The sequence below is a fragment of the Cavia porcellus genome, unplaced genomic scaffold (genome assembly GCF_034190915.1).
Source record: "Cavia porcellus strain 051 isolate PalLab524CR breed Dunkin Hartley unplaced genomic scaffold, mCavPor4.1 scaffold_36, whole genome shotgun sequence".
Taxonomy (NCBI): domain Eukaryota; kingdom Metazoa; phylum Chordata; class Mammalia; order Rodentia; family Caviidae; genus Cavia; species Cavia porcellus.
Window position 1 is genome coordinate 3166601 of NW_026947519.1, and position 17873 is coordinate 3184473.

Here is a 17873-nt window from a genome sequence, read left to right on the forward strand (position 1 = left end):
TTGTTGTGTTGCTGGGGTGCGAGAGCTGAGGGCGGCATTAATAGACGTGCTCACCAGGGTTGCAAGGCCTGAATTGGATAGCGGCCCCCCTACCTCTCTGCATAACATGGTCCAAGTCTCTAGACTCTTATTTTTGTGCAGTGTAATCACTGCACGGCAATCCTTGGTACACTGTTCAAAGACTAGCTGTTTTACCAGGGGCTGGGCTACACTAGGGTCAGGAAAGACCTTGCCGGCGGCATCTAACATCCTGGCCACAAAATCAGAAAAAGGCTCTGTCGTTCCCTGCACAATTTTGGTAAGTCAGGCAGTATGTTCGCCTGCCTTGGCAAGTTGTTTCCAAGCGGCGATGGCACACTTAGTAATCTGATCATAAAGTGCCTGAGGATGTCGAATTTGATCCTGTGCATGGGCTCCCTGGCCTAATAACATATCTTTGTTCCACCTGACATTGCACTCTCTAGCGTTTTTCTCAGCCTGCTCTCCGCAATACTCATCATTCCATGCCTTCCAGTCCATAAATTGGCCTGGGGACAAACACGCCCTTGCGAGTTGTGCCCAATCCAAGGGTGTCAGAGGGGTGGCTCCTATGTTTTCCAAAAGAGCCTGCGTAAAGGGGGCGTTGGGGCCATAAGTGGAGACTGCCTCTTTTAACCCCTTAACCACTTTCATGTCCACGGGCTGATAATAAGGCGCGCCGGCCTGGTCCTGGAGGACTGGGTAGAAGCTGGGAGCGTCATATGAGGCAAGGCCCCTATGCAAGATGTCCCATAAACGGCCATGAAATGAGCGGCGCCCAGAGAATGGAAGTGTGGCAGGGAAGGGAGGAGGCGGCCCCCAACCACCAGGGGCACTCATTCCCTGGGGTGGTTCCCAGGGAGGGGCCGACGGGACTAACCCCGCCTCGCTGGAGGTGTGCATTTCCTGCAGATCACTCTCCACCCTCTTGAGCTCCTCCCCTAGGCTCTCCATCATCCCTTCACACAAGGCTCCAGCAGGTTTATGAACTTTCTGCCCTGTATTGCGATGTGGGCCTATCTTACTGTCAGTTTCCTCCTTTGGGCCCACCTTAGGGTCTTCCCCCTCTGAATCTGAATGGCTCGGTGAGCCAACTTCTGAGGCCTCCCTGGAGCTCTCCAAGCATGCCTGCTCAAAAGCGTGGCGTGCCTCTTTGAGTCCCTGGGCTGTGCCTACCATACTTTCAGTTCTGAGACATGCACGAACCATCTCCCAAATGGGGCGAACCATGGGGTCGACACCCGTGCCTTGCTCTTCTGCAAATTGAATGTCTCGTCCTAATTTCTCCCAGGAGGGCAAGGTGAGGGAGCCGGTGGGCAGGAACCACGGAGCCAAATCGTTGATGCATTTGAAGAATTGTAAAACCGTTTGTTTTTCCATCCTAATTCCTCGTGCCCCAAGCAACATCCGCAATGATAGGGCGAGGGGGCCACAATTAACATTGCCCATTTCAGCAAATATAGAAAGCCCCGAGGCGTTATAGCCAGCAGGGGCCTGCCCTTCCTTTTTGGGCAAAATCGACCCTAACAAGGGGTCGACTAACAAATCCCTTAAAGTGCGTCCACCAAGGGCTGGGTTGAGCCTCCACTCACCCGCAGGTACATACAGTCTCTCAATGCAGTCACAGGAGTCGCAGAGGGCGCGAGGGCAATCACAGGGTCCCCGTACGGGCCACCAGCTCTCTGGAGCCGCTTCCGTCCCGCAGAATGGAGCACACGAATACTCAGCCTCTGCAAGCACCTTTATTGACTGGGCAGCAACCTCAATACATGTCCGTCCTCAACGGCTTCTTCCGTGTTGTGCCCCGAGCACTTCCAATGCCTAAGCTTATAAGGCTAGTACTATCCAACCATGAGATTACACGTGGGGACAGGCAATTGGGTGATAACGGGGAAGTAATCAATGACTACCATATTTGGTGGTGGCGGTGAGCCAAGCAAGAACCCGGAAGCAGGATGTAGGTGCCATCTTTGGCACACGATGGGCGGGGGAGCAGCAGAGGCGGCAGGCGGGTGCCATCTTATGAATATGCTCTCATGAATAACATGGCAGGCTCCCAACACATCAGAGACATGTATTGGGGCCACTTTACTCCAGCACACTGATTTAACAATTGTGTCATTACATGAGGCTTGGGCATACCTTGAATTTCCTATTACTGTCAGAGTGATGGACCAGTCACTCCTAGCCCTTCTAATATGTGTCTTCAGAAGCTCAGCAGTGAAATAAGTCTTGCTGTCTTTTGCTGTGCATTCCTGCAATGAGTCATAGCAGGAGGAATGCATTTCTGAATTATAAGGACAATACTTAGGGCTCGCCCTGGTTGGCCACCTACTTTAAGTATCACGTGAGGTCTTTCTTTGCATTCCTACATTTGAGTTACTCCTGTAGCACCCGGCCTAGCAACAAGAATGGCTCTTTTGTTTGCACAATCTGTGTGACTGGTCTGAACAATTTGCTTCCCATTACTACCATGAAATTGGGTTCCTCCATGATCACAAGTACTCCTGTACAATGATCTTAACAGCTGTACTCAGCTTACAGGAGATCTGAATCCATTATGTGATGTTGGTAACAGTGCTATGAAAATCCCCAGTAGTGACTAGAAGGTTTAGAGACAAGCAAGCTATAGCAGTATGTGCCTGAAGTGATCTAACCAAGTCTAGTCAATTTTAACTTTAAGTGATTACCAGTCTATAATACAGTCCAGTGGGTGTTGTCCTCATAGTCTGCCTTTTCCAGTGGCTTTACATAGATATGGTGAATCCAGCGAGTCTTTCCAGCTATCTTGACTGCAGTGGGAGTATTAAGCATCACGGTGAAAGCTCTTTCACTGCGGGGTTCAAGGAAATCTCGGTGATGGTGTCACACCAAGAATGAAGTTCCCAACTTAATGGGTTTTTAATGGTGTCTCTGAAGTGGTGTCTGGGAGTTTTTGTCTAAACAGTTGGTGGATGGAGGTCAGCACAGACTGGAGTACCTGCAGGGACTTAATGAGGTCTTGGTTAGTTATCTCAACTAATTTTTCATCAGACAGCCTCAGGACCAGTGGAGGAGGTCTCCAAAACATAGCTTCAAATAGGGAACTTCGGGAAACATAAGTGGTACACCTAGTTCTCAACACAGCAAAGGGAAGAAGGCTCACCCAATTATCTCCAGTTTCTAAAGACAGCTTAGCTAAAGTGTCCTTGAGATTTTGATTCATACATTCTACTTGTCCTGAACTTTGTCATAAATAGGCACAGTGAAGTTTCCAATCTTTTTTTTAATGCCTGGGCTAACTTTTGCGTAACTTGGGCTATGAAACCCAGTCCGTTATTGGACTCCATGGTTAGCAGAAGGCCAAATTAATGTATGATCTCTTTCATTGGTTTTCTAGTTAACACTAAGTTTGACTTGGACTTGGTGGGGAAAGCCTCTACCCAGCCACTAAAATTGTCTATTAATAGCAAAACATAGTGATTCCCCGTAAACCAGGATTTACCATATCTGCAAAGTCTATCTCCCAGTGTTCTTCTGGAGCTGTTCCTTGATATCAGGTAGTCTCCAGTGGGGAGCTTCTGGTCGGAATTGTGGGCATCTGGAGCTCAAAGAGGCAGTCATTTTGGAAAGTCTTGGAATGAAAGAACGAGTTCTGAATTAAATGGTTGGTTTGGTGAGTGTGGTGTAGCAGCTTATACCCTAGTGCCTCTGGTGACCGAACTCACTTATCTGGTAAATGATATCAACCACCTGGAGTGAGGAGATTTGCTCCAAGCTGAGATGCTAAATGTAAGTCTTTTTTGTAAATTGGCTCTGATAAGGTGGGAGGAACCAACATTAGAACATCTATTTACTCTGTGGGCCCCTCTAATGCAGTTCCTATTTTTCTAGTGTCTTAGTCTGCTTAGTCTGGTCCTTGGATGAAAGGGTCTTATCCTGTATGATGAGCCTTGCAATGAATAATAGCAACCTGTTTAGACAGCCAGACAGCTGCCAACAAGTCTAGAATCTGTAGAGCACTTTTTATCTTAGTCGCAGGCAACGTTAAGAGACCTTGCTCTTGATAGATGGCTCCAAGTTCATGTACAATAGCAACAATATGTCTACTTTCAGTATAGAAATTTGCCTTCTTTTTGGTGACTTTAACTTTAATGCTTTGGTCAAAGCAATGTGCTCTGCCTTTTGGGCTGAGGTGCCAGATTCTAATTGCCTAACCCAGAGTACCTGCTTTTCAGTGGTCACTGCTGCTCCACCCACTCATTTGACATTCTGGATGAAACTCTGCCTGTTGGTGAAGTAGTTATCAGCATTCCCCAAGCGTTATTTCATAAGATCAGCCTGTAGATTCTGCTGTGTTCTGAGAAGGTCCACACACTCATGAAAAAGCAGATTTTGAGTTCCAGAGTAGTCATCAGGCAAAATGGTGGCTGGGGTTAAGGCTGAGGAAGTGTTAAAAAGCACAGAATCTGGGTCTAGGTGTAGAGCCTGATAATGAAGAATTCTAGCATTCGAGAGCCACTTTTAAGGTGGTGTTTTGATAAGAGTCTCTAAACTGTGGGAGGTTACCAGAGAAATCTCTTGTCCAAAAGTGAGTTTCTTAGTCTCCTTAAGTAACAATGCAACAGCAGCTAGTATTCTTAGGGAGTGGGGCCAACCTCCTGCCACTAGATCAAATATTTTAGAGAAGTGGGCTACAGGTCTCTTCCAAGGGACAATGTCCTGGATTAGGACTCCTTTGGCAATGCCCCTGAGTTCATCTATAAACAAGGTAAATGGCTTGGTAATGTCAGGGAGCCCCAGGGCTGAGGCATCAAGCGATGTCCTCATTCATCTGTCCAGTCCAAAGATTTTTGAGTTTCTCCCTTATAGGAGTCATCTGGGGAGCACGCCATCTCAGTAAAATTTAGAATCCACAGCCTACAGTATCCTACAGCCCATAGAAACTCTTGTAATTGTTTTTTTTTTTTTTTTTTTTTTTTTTTTTTTTTTTAGTTTCTGGGATAGGAATCTGTAACATAGCCTTGATTCTTTTCTTAGATAGAGTTCTCTTTCCTCCCTGTAACTCGTAGCCTATATAAGTCATGGTTTGGTGACACAATTGGGCATTTTTCGCTGAAACCTTGTAGCCTAATTGTTCTACAGGTTTGAATACCTCCCCTGTGGCATCTTGACAGGATTCCAAAGTGGGGGAGTCTATCAGCAGAACTTCTACATATTGTAAAAGTGTCACTTCGGGGTGTTCTTCATGAAACCACAAGACGTCTTTGGCTAGGGACTTGTCAAAAACAGTGAGCAATTTCATAAAACCCTGGGCAACAAATCCAGGTCAATTGCTCCATGACCCTAGAATCTGGGTCATTCCATTGAAAGGCTAAAATGGCTTTCATGGGGGCTAGAGGCAGAGTGAAGAAGGTATCCTTGAGGTCCAATATGGAGTACCAGGGGCATTCTTGTTTGAGGGAGGTGAGAAAAGTGGAGGGACTAAGCTCAGTTGGATATAAAATTAATACTCACCTGTTGACCACCCTGACGTCTTGCACATGGCAATTGTCAGTTGTCCCTGGTTTTTGGACTGGAAGCAGAAGTGTGTTCCAAGGGGAGACATAAGAAATGAAGATACCATTGTCTCTTAGTCTCTCTATGTGAACTTCAATTTCCTTTCAGGCTTGGAGACTTATTGGATATTGAGTCAAACAAATAGGATGCGCATGGGATAAGAGCTCTTCTACAAGGAATACTTGGTTAACTGCTCGTCCTGGGGGGTTAGTTTCAGCCCAGACCTCTTGGATTTCTTGTCTACATTTGTTAATAATTCTAGTTCTATGTTCATAGGTGGTGGCTCAGGTGAATTGGACAAATTTTCCAGCAGGCGGTAATTTTCTCCTTCTGGGACAAGGGCTAAAACTGTAATGCTCTTTTCAGGACCTTGGGTTGAGCCTGTTCCCAATCTTAGCCTCAGCTCATTTGTTAACAAATCAATTTGCACTTCCAATTTATGAAGGAGGTCTCATCCTATGAGGAGGTCTGGATATTCTGGTACCCATAGAAAATCATGCTGGACCAACCTGTAGCCAGGTCAAGCTAAAATGATGGTTTCATTTGGGTATGATATTCATCTCCTTGTGGTTCCTATTACATTAACCATGTCCTTAGTCAATCTTCCCAAGGGTTGGGTTAGTACAGAATAGGTGGCTCCTGTGTCCACCAGGAAGTCCACTGGGTGCTCCCAAACTGAAGAGTTATCCAGGGCTTGAAGGGTGACAAGGAGCCCTGACCTCCTCATTGTTGAGACAACAAAGCCTTAGCTTCTCTCTCAGTTTAGTCCTTAACTTTGGGCCATCCTTTCACCAATGTTCCATCTCTTTGCAATATGCCCATTATTCTGTATCTAAAGAAGGTCGTTGTCTATGGACTTCCTTTTTATTGTTATTGGTTGGCTTTTTAGTTTCTCTTTCACAGAGTAATTCTAACACTTTGGTCATTTTCTTCTTGTTGGTTTCTTATAAATTTTCTCTATTTTCAAAACCTTTTGCACTATCTCTATTAACTAACTGAGGGAAATTCCCTCAAATCCCTCAAGCTTTTGTAATTTTCTAATAATATTAGCAGGCAACTGGGACATGAAACCAATATTAATTGTGCATGCATTCTCAGGTGCCATTGTATTAATTGAAGTATGCAATCTATATGCCTCTAAGAGGTGCTTTAAGAATGTAGCAGGAGATTCATCAGTTAACTGTCTTACCTCAGTCACTTGGTATAAATTGGCGAGCTTCTTGGCAGCTGTGCAGAGTGCATATAGATGCCTCAGATGATAATCATCCAGAGCCCTTATACCTGTGTCCATATTGGATTCCCAATAAGGTCAGGAGGAAGGGAACAGCTGTTATGATCTTCTGCCAATTGGTGGATGCTGACCTTCCATGTGTTGGACTCCTTTTTCCCCAAGAGTGTAGATACACAGACTCTCTTCAGCCATGAAGGGGATGCACAGAATCTGTTGGCAATTGTCCCAGGTGACACGATAAGTAGAGAATAAAGATTCTAAAAAGCTAAACAGAGTTTCAGGATCCTTTGAAAAAGGAAGGTTTAGAGTTTTCCAATTATAAAGGTCTTAAAATAAGAAAGGAGTACACACATTGACCCCCTACTTGGAGCAGGGACCTCCTGTAATGGATAAAGAAGAGTCATCTCAGAGCTCTGCTCTGAGGATTCCTCAGGCAGTGGGGGTTAGTGGGTGGGAAAGGAATGGGGCAGGGATGGATCAGTAGAATCAGGATGGGGATCAGAGGTGGGATACAGGGGAGGCATGGAAGTGCCTCCAGTGTGTCGAGGTGGTCTTTTTCAGAGGGCAGGACCAGAGGCACTGTAGGTTCAGAAGTTAGCTTTTTGTGTTTTTCTTTTGGTTTGAGGGCTGTAACAACTCCATTATAAGAGGGCTTAATCCAGGAATGGGCAGCATAAATGATGTCTATCCAAATCTGAATATAGACAATTTGATCAGTGTGAGCAGGGGGCCCAAAAACATACCAACACGTGGCTTGTGCTGTCTCCATGTTAAATGACCTGGAGGGGTTCCAGACCCCTTGGGTCCCTAATGGCCATTCTCAAAAGTTGTTAATCTGGTTTTGTAAACCTTTCGCCATATCCCACCACTGGTTGCTGGACTTCTTTGAAGTAATCAAACACAAGACTGAATGGTGTGTTGGATTTAGATTCAGTTAGCCCCATGGCCAGCAAGGATGTCAGTTCTTTTCTCCTGTGGGGGAACCTAAGAGACAGAGATAAGATTAGAAAGACATGAAACCAATATTAATTGTGCATGCAATTAAGGAAGGAAGAGACCAAGAGGAAAGACAAAGGAAAGAACAGAGGAAAGAGGAAGAGCCAGTCAAATCTGAAGTAAAAATCTTTGAGGATGAAAGGAAATTTAAAATTTCATGAAAAAAAGAGACCAAGAGAAGGAAACAACAATGAGATGAGAATAATTGTCAGAATTGCTTTCACAAACTTTGGGCTCATAGAAGGCATTCCTAGAAGAAAATGTTCTGTTGGATTTGGGTAATCAAAAGGGGAACAGTTAGACCAAATAGACATACATACAGACATATAAAACAAGACAAGCTGCAGCAAAAATGACCTTTCTTGAAAACAGATCAAATTTGGGGAACTGGAGGAATTATCAAATTAACCAACAGAGAAGCTCTCACCTGGGGAAGAGTCACAAATCGACGAGGCTCATCCCCAAAACCAATTGACTCTGTCCTCAAGAGGTCTTTGCTCCCCAAATTGAGTGCATCAGCTCCAAAAGTACAAATTAACCATGGTCCAAACAAACCCTCTAGAATACTTACATTTTAGTGTTCAGAATTGAGTCAGAGTTCTTGCTTCCACCCTGGATGAGCCTCCAAATGAGATAGCTTAGACTGCAGAATACAATTCTGAGAGTAAGGAATAAAGAAATTTAGAACAAAGGCTTTTATTTCAGGCCTACAGATGCAGCCCATTTAGGGTCAACCCAGAGACTGTGCACCTCACAAGCCAGGGAAGGTATTTTTAAGGCCAAAAACAAAACAAAACAAAACAAACAAAAACAAACAAACCAAAAACAATTCAGAGCTGTTAACCTGTTGACTTAGTCCTGACAACATCTGGAAACTGTAAAACTGTTGACTTTGTTCTGATAACATCTGGAGCTTTTTGGTGCATTTCATTACTCCCATCCTGCAGATAAACATTATCTTGGAATAGCACATCAGCAATAATATGCGGAAAAGAAAGTAGTGAGTTAATTATCTTAGAACAGCTCATTAGCAACACCATGTGGAAGAGGTAGGACATTACAAGAAGCTGAAACTTAAGCTTTTACAAGGATTAGAAAATTAACCCTATGGACACATACAGAATAAGAGGAGGCACATTGGTTGGAGGTAAGCCATAATAGAAAGTGTGCAGTCTCATGACAACAGCAGGTCTGGGAAAACCCCTAGTTACTTAAAACCTTGGAAAAGCTTAAAGAGAAGAAAAGGCAATGGGTCTCAACATGATGGAATTGGGTCACCACTGAAGAAGGGTTTTAGAGAAACAGGAAGTACAAGGGAGGATTGAAAAACTCCAAAGCAGTTGAAATTTCCATTGTTCAGACCAGAAGAACATTGGCTGCAGGCCTGAAGATTTGATGAATTGAGGAACAGGTTAGCACAGTTCACAGGGAACCAAATATTTGGTAGGGTGAAAGATACTTGACCAGAAACTCAGAATAGTCACAAACAGTATTTGGTGTCACAGTGTCAAAACTTCCCATCACAAGAAAGAACCTTCCCACAGGATGATTGCCAGGAAAGATAAAAGATAAAACATTCCAAATGTTTGATAAAAAATCATTTAGCTCCACAACTTGCTCTGATTAAAACTGTCAACTTTTGGCAGGTTTTCAGGTTTTAATGGAATAAAAATTATTATAATGCCTTGTACCACCTTGATTGATTCCTTTATAACTGTAGGATAATATCCCATAAATAGGAGTGTGGACTTGTCTGTCCAAAGAGTAAAACTTAGAAAGTCAGAAGCTTTTAGAAAAATAAATCATCCAACAAAGTCCAAAAAGTGGAAACCAAAAGCTTTCACAAGTTTCTAAAAAAGACCTGATATTAATATCTAGGAAAGGTTTTTATTCTTAGCTTTGCCATCTTAAGACCCTCTGTCTCAGGAACTGTCAAAACAATATTCAAAGGAACCTGTGAAGTAACATTTTTATTTTGGAACCATGACACCATAGAGATACTCTAGGCTTGATACCTGGTACAATCCCCAAAAGTACTGTCAAAGGTTTTGTACACATTAGCTTTTTGTTGGTTATATTTTGTGCTATTATGTCTTCCAATAGTTTTATGTGATGATCCCCTGTCGTGTGCTCCACTGGCTAAGGCAGGAGACTCCACATGTGCCTACAAACATGATAGTTTCTCTTCAATACCCTGATCAAATCATCATGAAATTTTAAATTTCCTTTCATCCTCAAAGATTTTTACTTCAGATTTGAATGGCTCTTCCTCTTTCCTCTGTTCTTTCCTTTGTCTTTCCTCTTTTGCCCTGTTCATTACTTCTGTTGGGAGTCTGGACATCCAATCTCCTGCATATTCACATGCTTGCTCACCTTTTTAACATGCTGAAAACATGCTTAGGTGTAGTTTTATTGTTTTTTGTATGGATGCCCATGAAATTCATCTTCATCAACAGTCTCTGATTTCAAATACCATTTGCTTGCAGTGGCTTTGATAATGAAAAATTTCTCAGCCAGTACTTATACTTTATGTTCATGAGGCCATCAAGTCTTCCCTGAAAATGTTATGGAAGAGGACTCAGCCAAATGATAGTCATGTCAAGTGGAAAACATATCCACTATGGAAGGTCTTTGGAGAGATCCCCTGTCAGGATGTGGGATATCTCATGTCCCATTAGCACTGTATACATAGGCAGATTTGCAGACATTTCTATCTATAAACTTTCATCAATGAAGCCTACAGAGAAAATCCTTTGTGTACCAGGCCTCTGATAATCCACTATTGAAACTTTCCCTGCAATTTCCTCTGTAAAACTAAGATCTATATGATATGCCCTTCATTCTGACTCATGTCTCCTCCTGCAAAAATGTATCCTTGACTCTGGGTCTAGCTCACAATGCTGCTTAGCCAATGGCTGCCAAGTTTGGCTGCCAAGCAATCACAAGCCTCCTGATTTGTGTCCACAGTTGGGAAGCAAATCTGCACCTTTCCACCTCACACAATCACAGCAATTCCATCCATGTAATATTTTTTCTTAATCTCCCAAGGTTGTGGTCAAATTTTCTTTCAAGTTGTCCAGTTGTTTCATGGTTCTCCTTCTCTTAGGAACTTCTGCATTGGTTGTTGGCTTTCAGGGTCAACTGATACTACCTTGCAGCCAATAGTCTAGGACAAGCTGTGTTTAGGGTTTTCATAACATAACTAAACATGGACAAAAGGAAAAAAAAAACAAGGAAATAGCAAAGGAAAGAGGGAGAGTCAGTCAATCTGATGTAAACAACTTTGAAAATGAAAGGGAAGTTAAAATGTCATGAAGAGGCTGGGGGTCTAGCTCAGTGCCATAAGCATCTGCCTTGAACACAGGCAGTCCTGAGTTTGATTCCTGATACTGATAAAAAGGAAAAAAGGCAAAAAAAATCTCATGAAGATTTGATCAGGGTATTGAAAGGAAATTGTCATTTTGTTGTCACACATGTAGTCTCCTGACTTGGCCTGTGGAGCATGAGTCAGGAAATCAACAAGTAACCCTATTGCAAGACAGTATGGCACAGAATAAACCAAACAAAACCTGTGTATACATTTTGCTGAGACAGTACTTTTTTGGGATTGTGCCTCATGTCAAGGCTAGAACATTTTTAACGTGTCTTAGACACAACAATCCAAATGTTATTTCTCATGTTCTTTGGAATATAGGTTTGACGGTCTCTGAGATTTAGGGTCTGGAGATGGCAGAGCTCAGAATAAAAATCTTTCATAAATATTCATTCCATGTGTGGTTAGAAAAGCAGTGAAATACTGTTTTTCACCTTTTGGATATTGTTGGTTGGTTGGTTTTGGGAATTGCTTCTGGTTTTCTACATTTTACTTTGTGAGATAGAAAAGTCTACAATGCCATTTCTTTGGGACTTCTCCAAACAGCTTACAAGGAATTAATCAGGTTCATGTATTATGTGATGATTGATTTTCTCCTATTAAAAGTTCAAAGGTGGCCAGATTCTGACACTGTTGATCTAAGGGCATCTTTGTGCTAAACATCTTTCTAACAAACCTCTGGAATGTTTTATCATTTATCTTTCCAGTCAGGGGTCCTGCAGGTAGGGGCTTTCTTGGGAAGGGAAGTCTTGACCTCCTTGACACCAAATACTGTGTGTGACATCTCTGGAGTCCTGGGCAAATATCTTTCTCCCTACAAAGCTTTTGGTTCCCTGTGATCTGTGCTAACCTGTTTCTCATTCAATCCCACCTTCCTGCTTGCAGTCAATGTCTTTCTGGTCTGGACAAAGGAAATTACATCTCCATTTGAGGTGTTCAGTCCTTTCTTGTAAATGTTGTTTCCACAAATCTCTGCTTCAGTGGCCAGCCTAATCCTCTGTCTTCTCCTCACTTTCAGCTATTCTATGCTTTTGAGTAATCTGGGGTTTGATCAGCCTTGCTGTTGTCCAAAAACAGCACACTTCCTTTGAAATTTCACAGGGTTACTCTAAATTGGGTCCTCTGAATTTCAAGAAGTGAGAAAATGTCACTGTGCCCTTCACAGTACTCTGACTGGGTTAAGCAAGCCAACTGACCCATGTTGTCGTTTCCGCAGGATGAAGAAAATAATGGTTTCTCTTACGCCCCGTGCAGGATGACCTCAGAAGGTAACAGAAATTCCTTCCAAATAGTTGAGAAAAGCTTTCCCAAGGAGAGATGGCCTTGAAAATCTCAAAATTGTGTCGGGTTTCTTCAAACTGCATCAGCTTTTGAGCAATTCTTGGCTTCAGTCCTATCATGTAGAATATCTAAGTCCTAGGTAAGAAACTCCTGCCCCACAACAATGTTGTAATGTTTTCTCCCCCATGAACAAAGGAAAGCAGAATTCACAGCTGAATCAAATTTAGAGCATACAATTTCCCAGCTGCCTATTGTCAAAACTGTTAAACTGGTTGCCTGGTCAGAAGTCTCAGGCTGCAGCCAAGGGCCTGATATGTTGTGGCCCCGATAACCACTCACAGCTCTCTTCTATGTCCCTATTAACTCAGATGCCTGCACTTATTCCTCTTCCTGTCTACATGATACAGTGTCCTTGAACCTTGTTCTCCTCGAGTTTAAAGGTCCCATGTCATATCCTAAGTAGGGCAGCCATACCCTTACCTCTGGGCCTTGTATCACATCCCAGGAGAAATGAAGTGCACTGAATAAGGGCAGCCAAGACAAAAAGGAGCATGTGCTTAAGTCTGATGCACACATTCTGCTGATTATTCATTGTGTCATTTAACATGTCTTCTAAGAATCTGGGAATAGGCCATTGGGATCACTTCACAAATCATGGGATAAGTTATTTCAAACCTCCACGACATATCTGAAGCTTTGAGAGGAATGGGGGTTTTGGATCTCATTTCTAAGGTTTCACTTAGACCCAGATACATTAGACGTTTAAGAAAATCTTCTGATCATTGGCTCTATAGGAAGTTGCTGGCTTATGTATTCTGCTAGGCCCTCATTGCTAGATCATGCAGTGTTATGCTGTCATAGCTGCAATACCGGGTTCAGAGAAATTAGAACCACATGAAAGAAGGAAAGATAAACAGGGCACTCCAATTATTCATGCCGTGCAGGGTTTCTCCTTCACTTGGGGACTTCTTCAGTAGTTGCTGGCTTTCAGGGCCAACTGATACTACTATGGAGGCAATGATCCAGGGAAGTCTGTGCCTAGTTCTTGCAAGTATACAGCCAAGCCTTCAAAAACAGGGCCAAATCCCTGTCATTTTTCTCATTTCCTTTAGTAATCATGAAACTTTTGCTCTCCATGTGTTTGAAAATATCAATAGACTGTGGGAGTCAATTTTTGGCCACATAGATATGAGGACAGAGCAAGAGAACCTCCAATAATTTTCCTCCACTTCACAAAGATGTCAAATTCTTTTGATCACAACAACTGGAAAGAAAAGTCGGACACAACATAGGCAATCTGAGGAAAATACTGCATTTTTGGAATATCTGTGGTTGTGTGCACTGGAAAGCAGCAGATTTGTGTTCCAACTGTGAACACAAAGCAGGAGGCTTGTGGTTGTGAAGCAACCACACTGGGCAGTGATTGGTTGAGCAGCACTGTAAGCTAGACCAAAGTGCTAGCATATATATTTACAGTAACTGTCATGATTCAGAATGCTGGTTGTTGCCATGGAGATCTTAGTTGCACACAGGACATTACAGGGCAAGATTTGAAAAGGGTGGATTTTCAGAGGCCTGGTATCCAACAATTTTTTCTCTGAAGGTTTCATTCCTTGATGTTTGTAAGTGAAAATGCTTGCAAATCATCCCATGGATACAGTGCCAATGGGACATGAAAGATCCTAGAACCCAGAAGGGTATCTCTGCAATGAAGTTCCTTGACCATCTGTTTTCCACTTGAGATATATAGCATTTTGATGAGTCCTCTTCCTATCCTCTTCAGTGAAGTGTTACTGTCATCATTTGCACACAGTAGAAAAATGGGCTTTGAAATTCTTCAGCAGCACACCCTGTGCAAGCACATGATATTTGAAATCAGAGAAAGAGTTTGAAGTTGTACTTCAAGAGAATAATACTAAAACAATGAATTTACCCCTGAGATGTATTTCACCAAATTTAACAGGTGACTATGTGTGGGAATATGTAGGAGGTTGGATGTCATGGCTCAGAACAGAATTAAATGACATGAAAGACAGGAAAGACCAAAGGAAGAACATAGGAAAGTGGGAGAGCCAGTCAGTCTGATATAAAAAACATTGAGGTTGAAAGAGAAATTAAAATTTCATGATGATTTGTACATGGTATTGAAGAGAAATTGTCACGTTTGCTGTCATATGTGTAGTCTCCTGCCTTTGCTTGTGGAGCCCTAGGGATGAGATGATCAAGTAGCCCTATTGAAAGAGACAATAGCACAAATTAAATCCAACCCTAAACTAGTGTATACACATCCATAGACAGTACCTTTGGGGATTGTACCACGTATCAACCTGGAGCATTACTATTGTGTCATTCATCCAATAATTAAAATGTTACTTAATAGGTTCTGTGTAATATTATTTTGTTCATCTATAGAAATGATCATGTGATTCTTATTTTTGGCTTTATTGATATGGTGGATTACATTTATTGATCTGCATATGTTGAACCATCCTTGCATTCCTGGGATGAATCCCATTGGTCATGGTGTATAATCTTCTTGATGATTTGCTGCATCCTATTTGCCAATATTTTATTGAGGATTTTTGCATCTGTGTTCATTAGGGAGATTGGTCTATAGTTCTCTATTTTAGTTGGGTCTTTCTCAGGTGTTGGTACTAGAGTAATATTTGCTTCCACGAATTACTTAGGAAGGATTGCTTCCCTTTCAAATTCATTGAATAGTTTGAGGAGTGTCAGCATTAAGTCTTCTTTGTATTTCTTTCTGTATGATAGTATCAAGTTTGAGGGTATAGGCAACTAATTTGAAGGCAATAAGATTAACTAAGATACCCATTCTGGTTTGACTATTGTCTCCTTTGAACAAGTCCTGTAATGTTTACAATGCCTAAGTTTTATTGGTCTTGTTCTCTACTGTTTTGTTCAACTTTATAATATCTAATGAGATAGACAATTCTTTTTAAGGAAACAACAGGCATCGTTGATAACCATTATTGATAAACTTGTACTCTGTTTTACATCATGTGCTATGTCTATCATTGGTTTTGACTGACAGCTTTGTTTTGCCATATTTGACTTTATTCTCTCCCCCCCAAAAAAATAATAAGAACTAAGGAGTAATAAAACCCAAAATGTGTAAATTTTGTTGCAAAAAAGAGATGGGAAAAAAGAGCTCTAACAGACATAACAGCAAGTGTGTTTAGGGGTGTTAAATAGCTGACTATATTAATGTTTTTGGATCATTGAACACAGCTATTTGCAGTCTCTCTGTTTGAATGTCCACTTTGTATTCTTTGATACTGTGATTTGAGCAACTATTATGTGTACCTTTACACCGCTTTGTTTTGTTTTGTGTTTTTCTCTTTTTCCTTATAAATAAAATTTTAAAAAATATTATTTTGACACTCCCTGAGATAGAGCATCTAGGGATGGCAGAGTTCAAAAGGAAAATCTTTCCTAGATAGTAATACTAGGTATTTTTAGAAAATGATGAAACGTTTTGGTTTTCACTTTGTGGACTTTATTGGTTTGTTTGTTTTTCTAATTATTTCATGTTTTATAACCTTACATTGTGAGACAGACAAGTCCACAACCCCATTTTTGTGGGTATACTCCTACAGCTCTGAAGGAATCAATCAAGGTGATAATATATGATAATATTTTTTCTCTCATTAAAATCTGAAAAGTTGCCAGTGGCTGACACTTTTTGTCTAAGTGAGGTGATGAGCTAAACCACTTTTTATCAGAATCTTGGAATGATTTAGCTTTTGTGATTCCAGTGAATGGTCTTGCAGGAAGGTGCTTTCTTGTGAAGGCAAGTTTTGAACACTTTGATACTAAATATTGTCTGTATCTACTTTGAGCTCCTGCGAAAATATCTTTGTCTCTACAAAGTTTTTGCATTCCTGTGATCTGTGCTAACCTGTTCCTCATTTGATCACATCTTCAGGCTCTCTAGTCAAAAACTTTGGGGTGTTCAATACTCGCTTGTAATTCCTGTCTTCTGAAAACTCTGCTGCAAATGTTACCCAATTCAATTGTTGAGAGACCCATTGTCTATTTCTGACTTCCAGGTTTTCATGGGTTTTGAGTAACTAAGGGTTTGCCCAACCTTGCCTTTGTCAAGAGACAGCACACTTCCCTTGGAGTTTCTCAGTTTTACTCCAACGTGGGTCTTCTGAGTTTCAAGCAGTGAGAGAATGTTACTGTCCCTTTCTCAGTGTTCTACTGGAGAAGACAAACTAACTGACACAGGGTGTGGTTTGAAGCAGTGTTTTAAAGTAGAGATTTCCCTAATTCCAGGTGCAAGTTGACCAAACAAAGTAAATGAATTTCCTACAAATTAGCTTTATCAAAGAGAAATAGACATGAAAAAATTCAAGATCATGTCAGTTTGCCTCAACTGCCATGGGCTCTTGATGAATTTTTGACTTCTAACTTATTAACAATAACACCTGTCTTCTAGGTAAGACACTCCTGCCCCTGAAAAACATTGTACCTTTCTCTCCTCCATGAGAAAATAAAAGCAGAAACGCACAGCTGTATCCAATTCAGAGCATACAATTGTCAGGGAGGCAAATGTCAAAACTGTTAAAGTGGGTGCAGGTGCAGATACTGAATTCTGCAGCCTAAAACCTCATACATAGTGTCCCCCCTAGCCACTCAGATCCTGACTATGTCACCAAAACTCATGCTCCTGCACTCATTCTTCATCTTTTCTATGTGACATAGTGTCTTTGGATATTTTTTACCTGGGTCTTAGTCATCATATGACACACTCTAGGAAGCCAAGCCCCACCTTTGCCTCTGGGGCTTATATCTCATGCCCAGAGAAATGGAGAGCTCTAGGCAAGGTTAGCCAATATAAAACAGGAACATATGACAAAACCGGATTCATACACAATGTGTATTGATCAGTTGTGTCATTTCACATCTTCTAACAATATCTGAGAAGAGGCCTTTGGGATCCCTCCATAAATTGTAGAGACAAATTTTTGCATATCTCAAAAACATATCTAGGACATTGAGAGTAAGGCGAATTTTTATTCCATTTCTAAGGTTTCTCTTCCATGCAGATACATTTGAAATTTGAAAAATCATGCTGATCATGTGTCTCTGGGACATTGCTCACTTATATATTGAGCCAGGTCCTCATGTCTAGTGTGTGCATTGTTCCACTGGCCAAAGCTGCAGACCTCCTTTAATTGGGCCCTGCAAAATTTGAAACATAAGAAACCATAAAAGATGAAGCAAGTACTCCAAATATTTTTGCAACGCCAGGGTTCTACTTCACCTAGGGACTTCTCTGTGGTTTGCTATCTTTCAGGGCTATCTGATAATACCAGGGAGGTGATATTCCAGGACAGACTGTGTGAAGGGCTTTCAGTCTTTACCGGCCAAACCTTTGAAAAGTGAGGAAAAGCCCAGTCACTGTGGGAT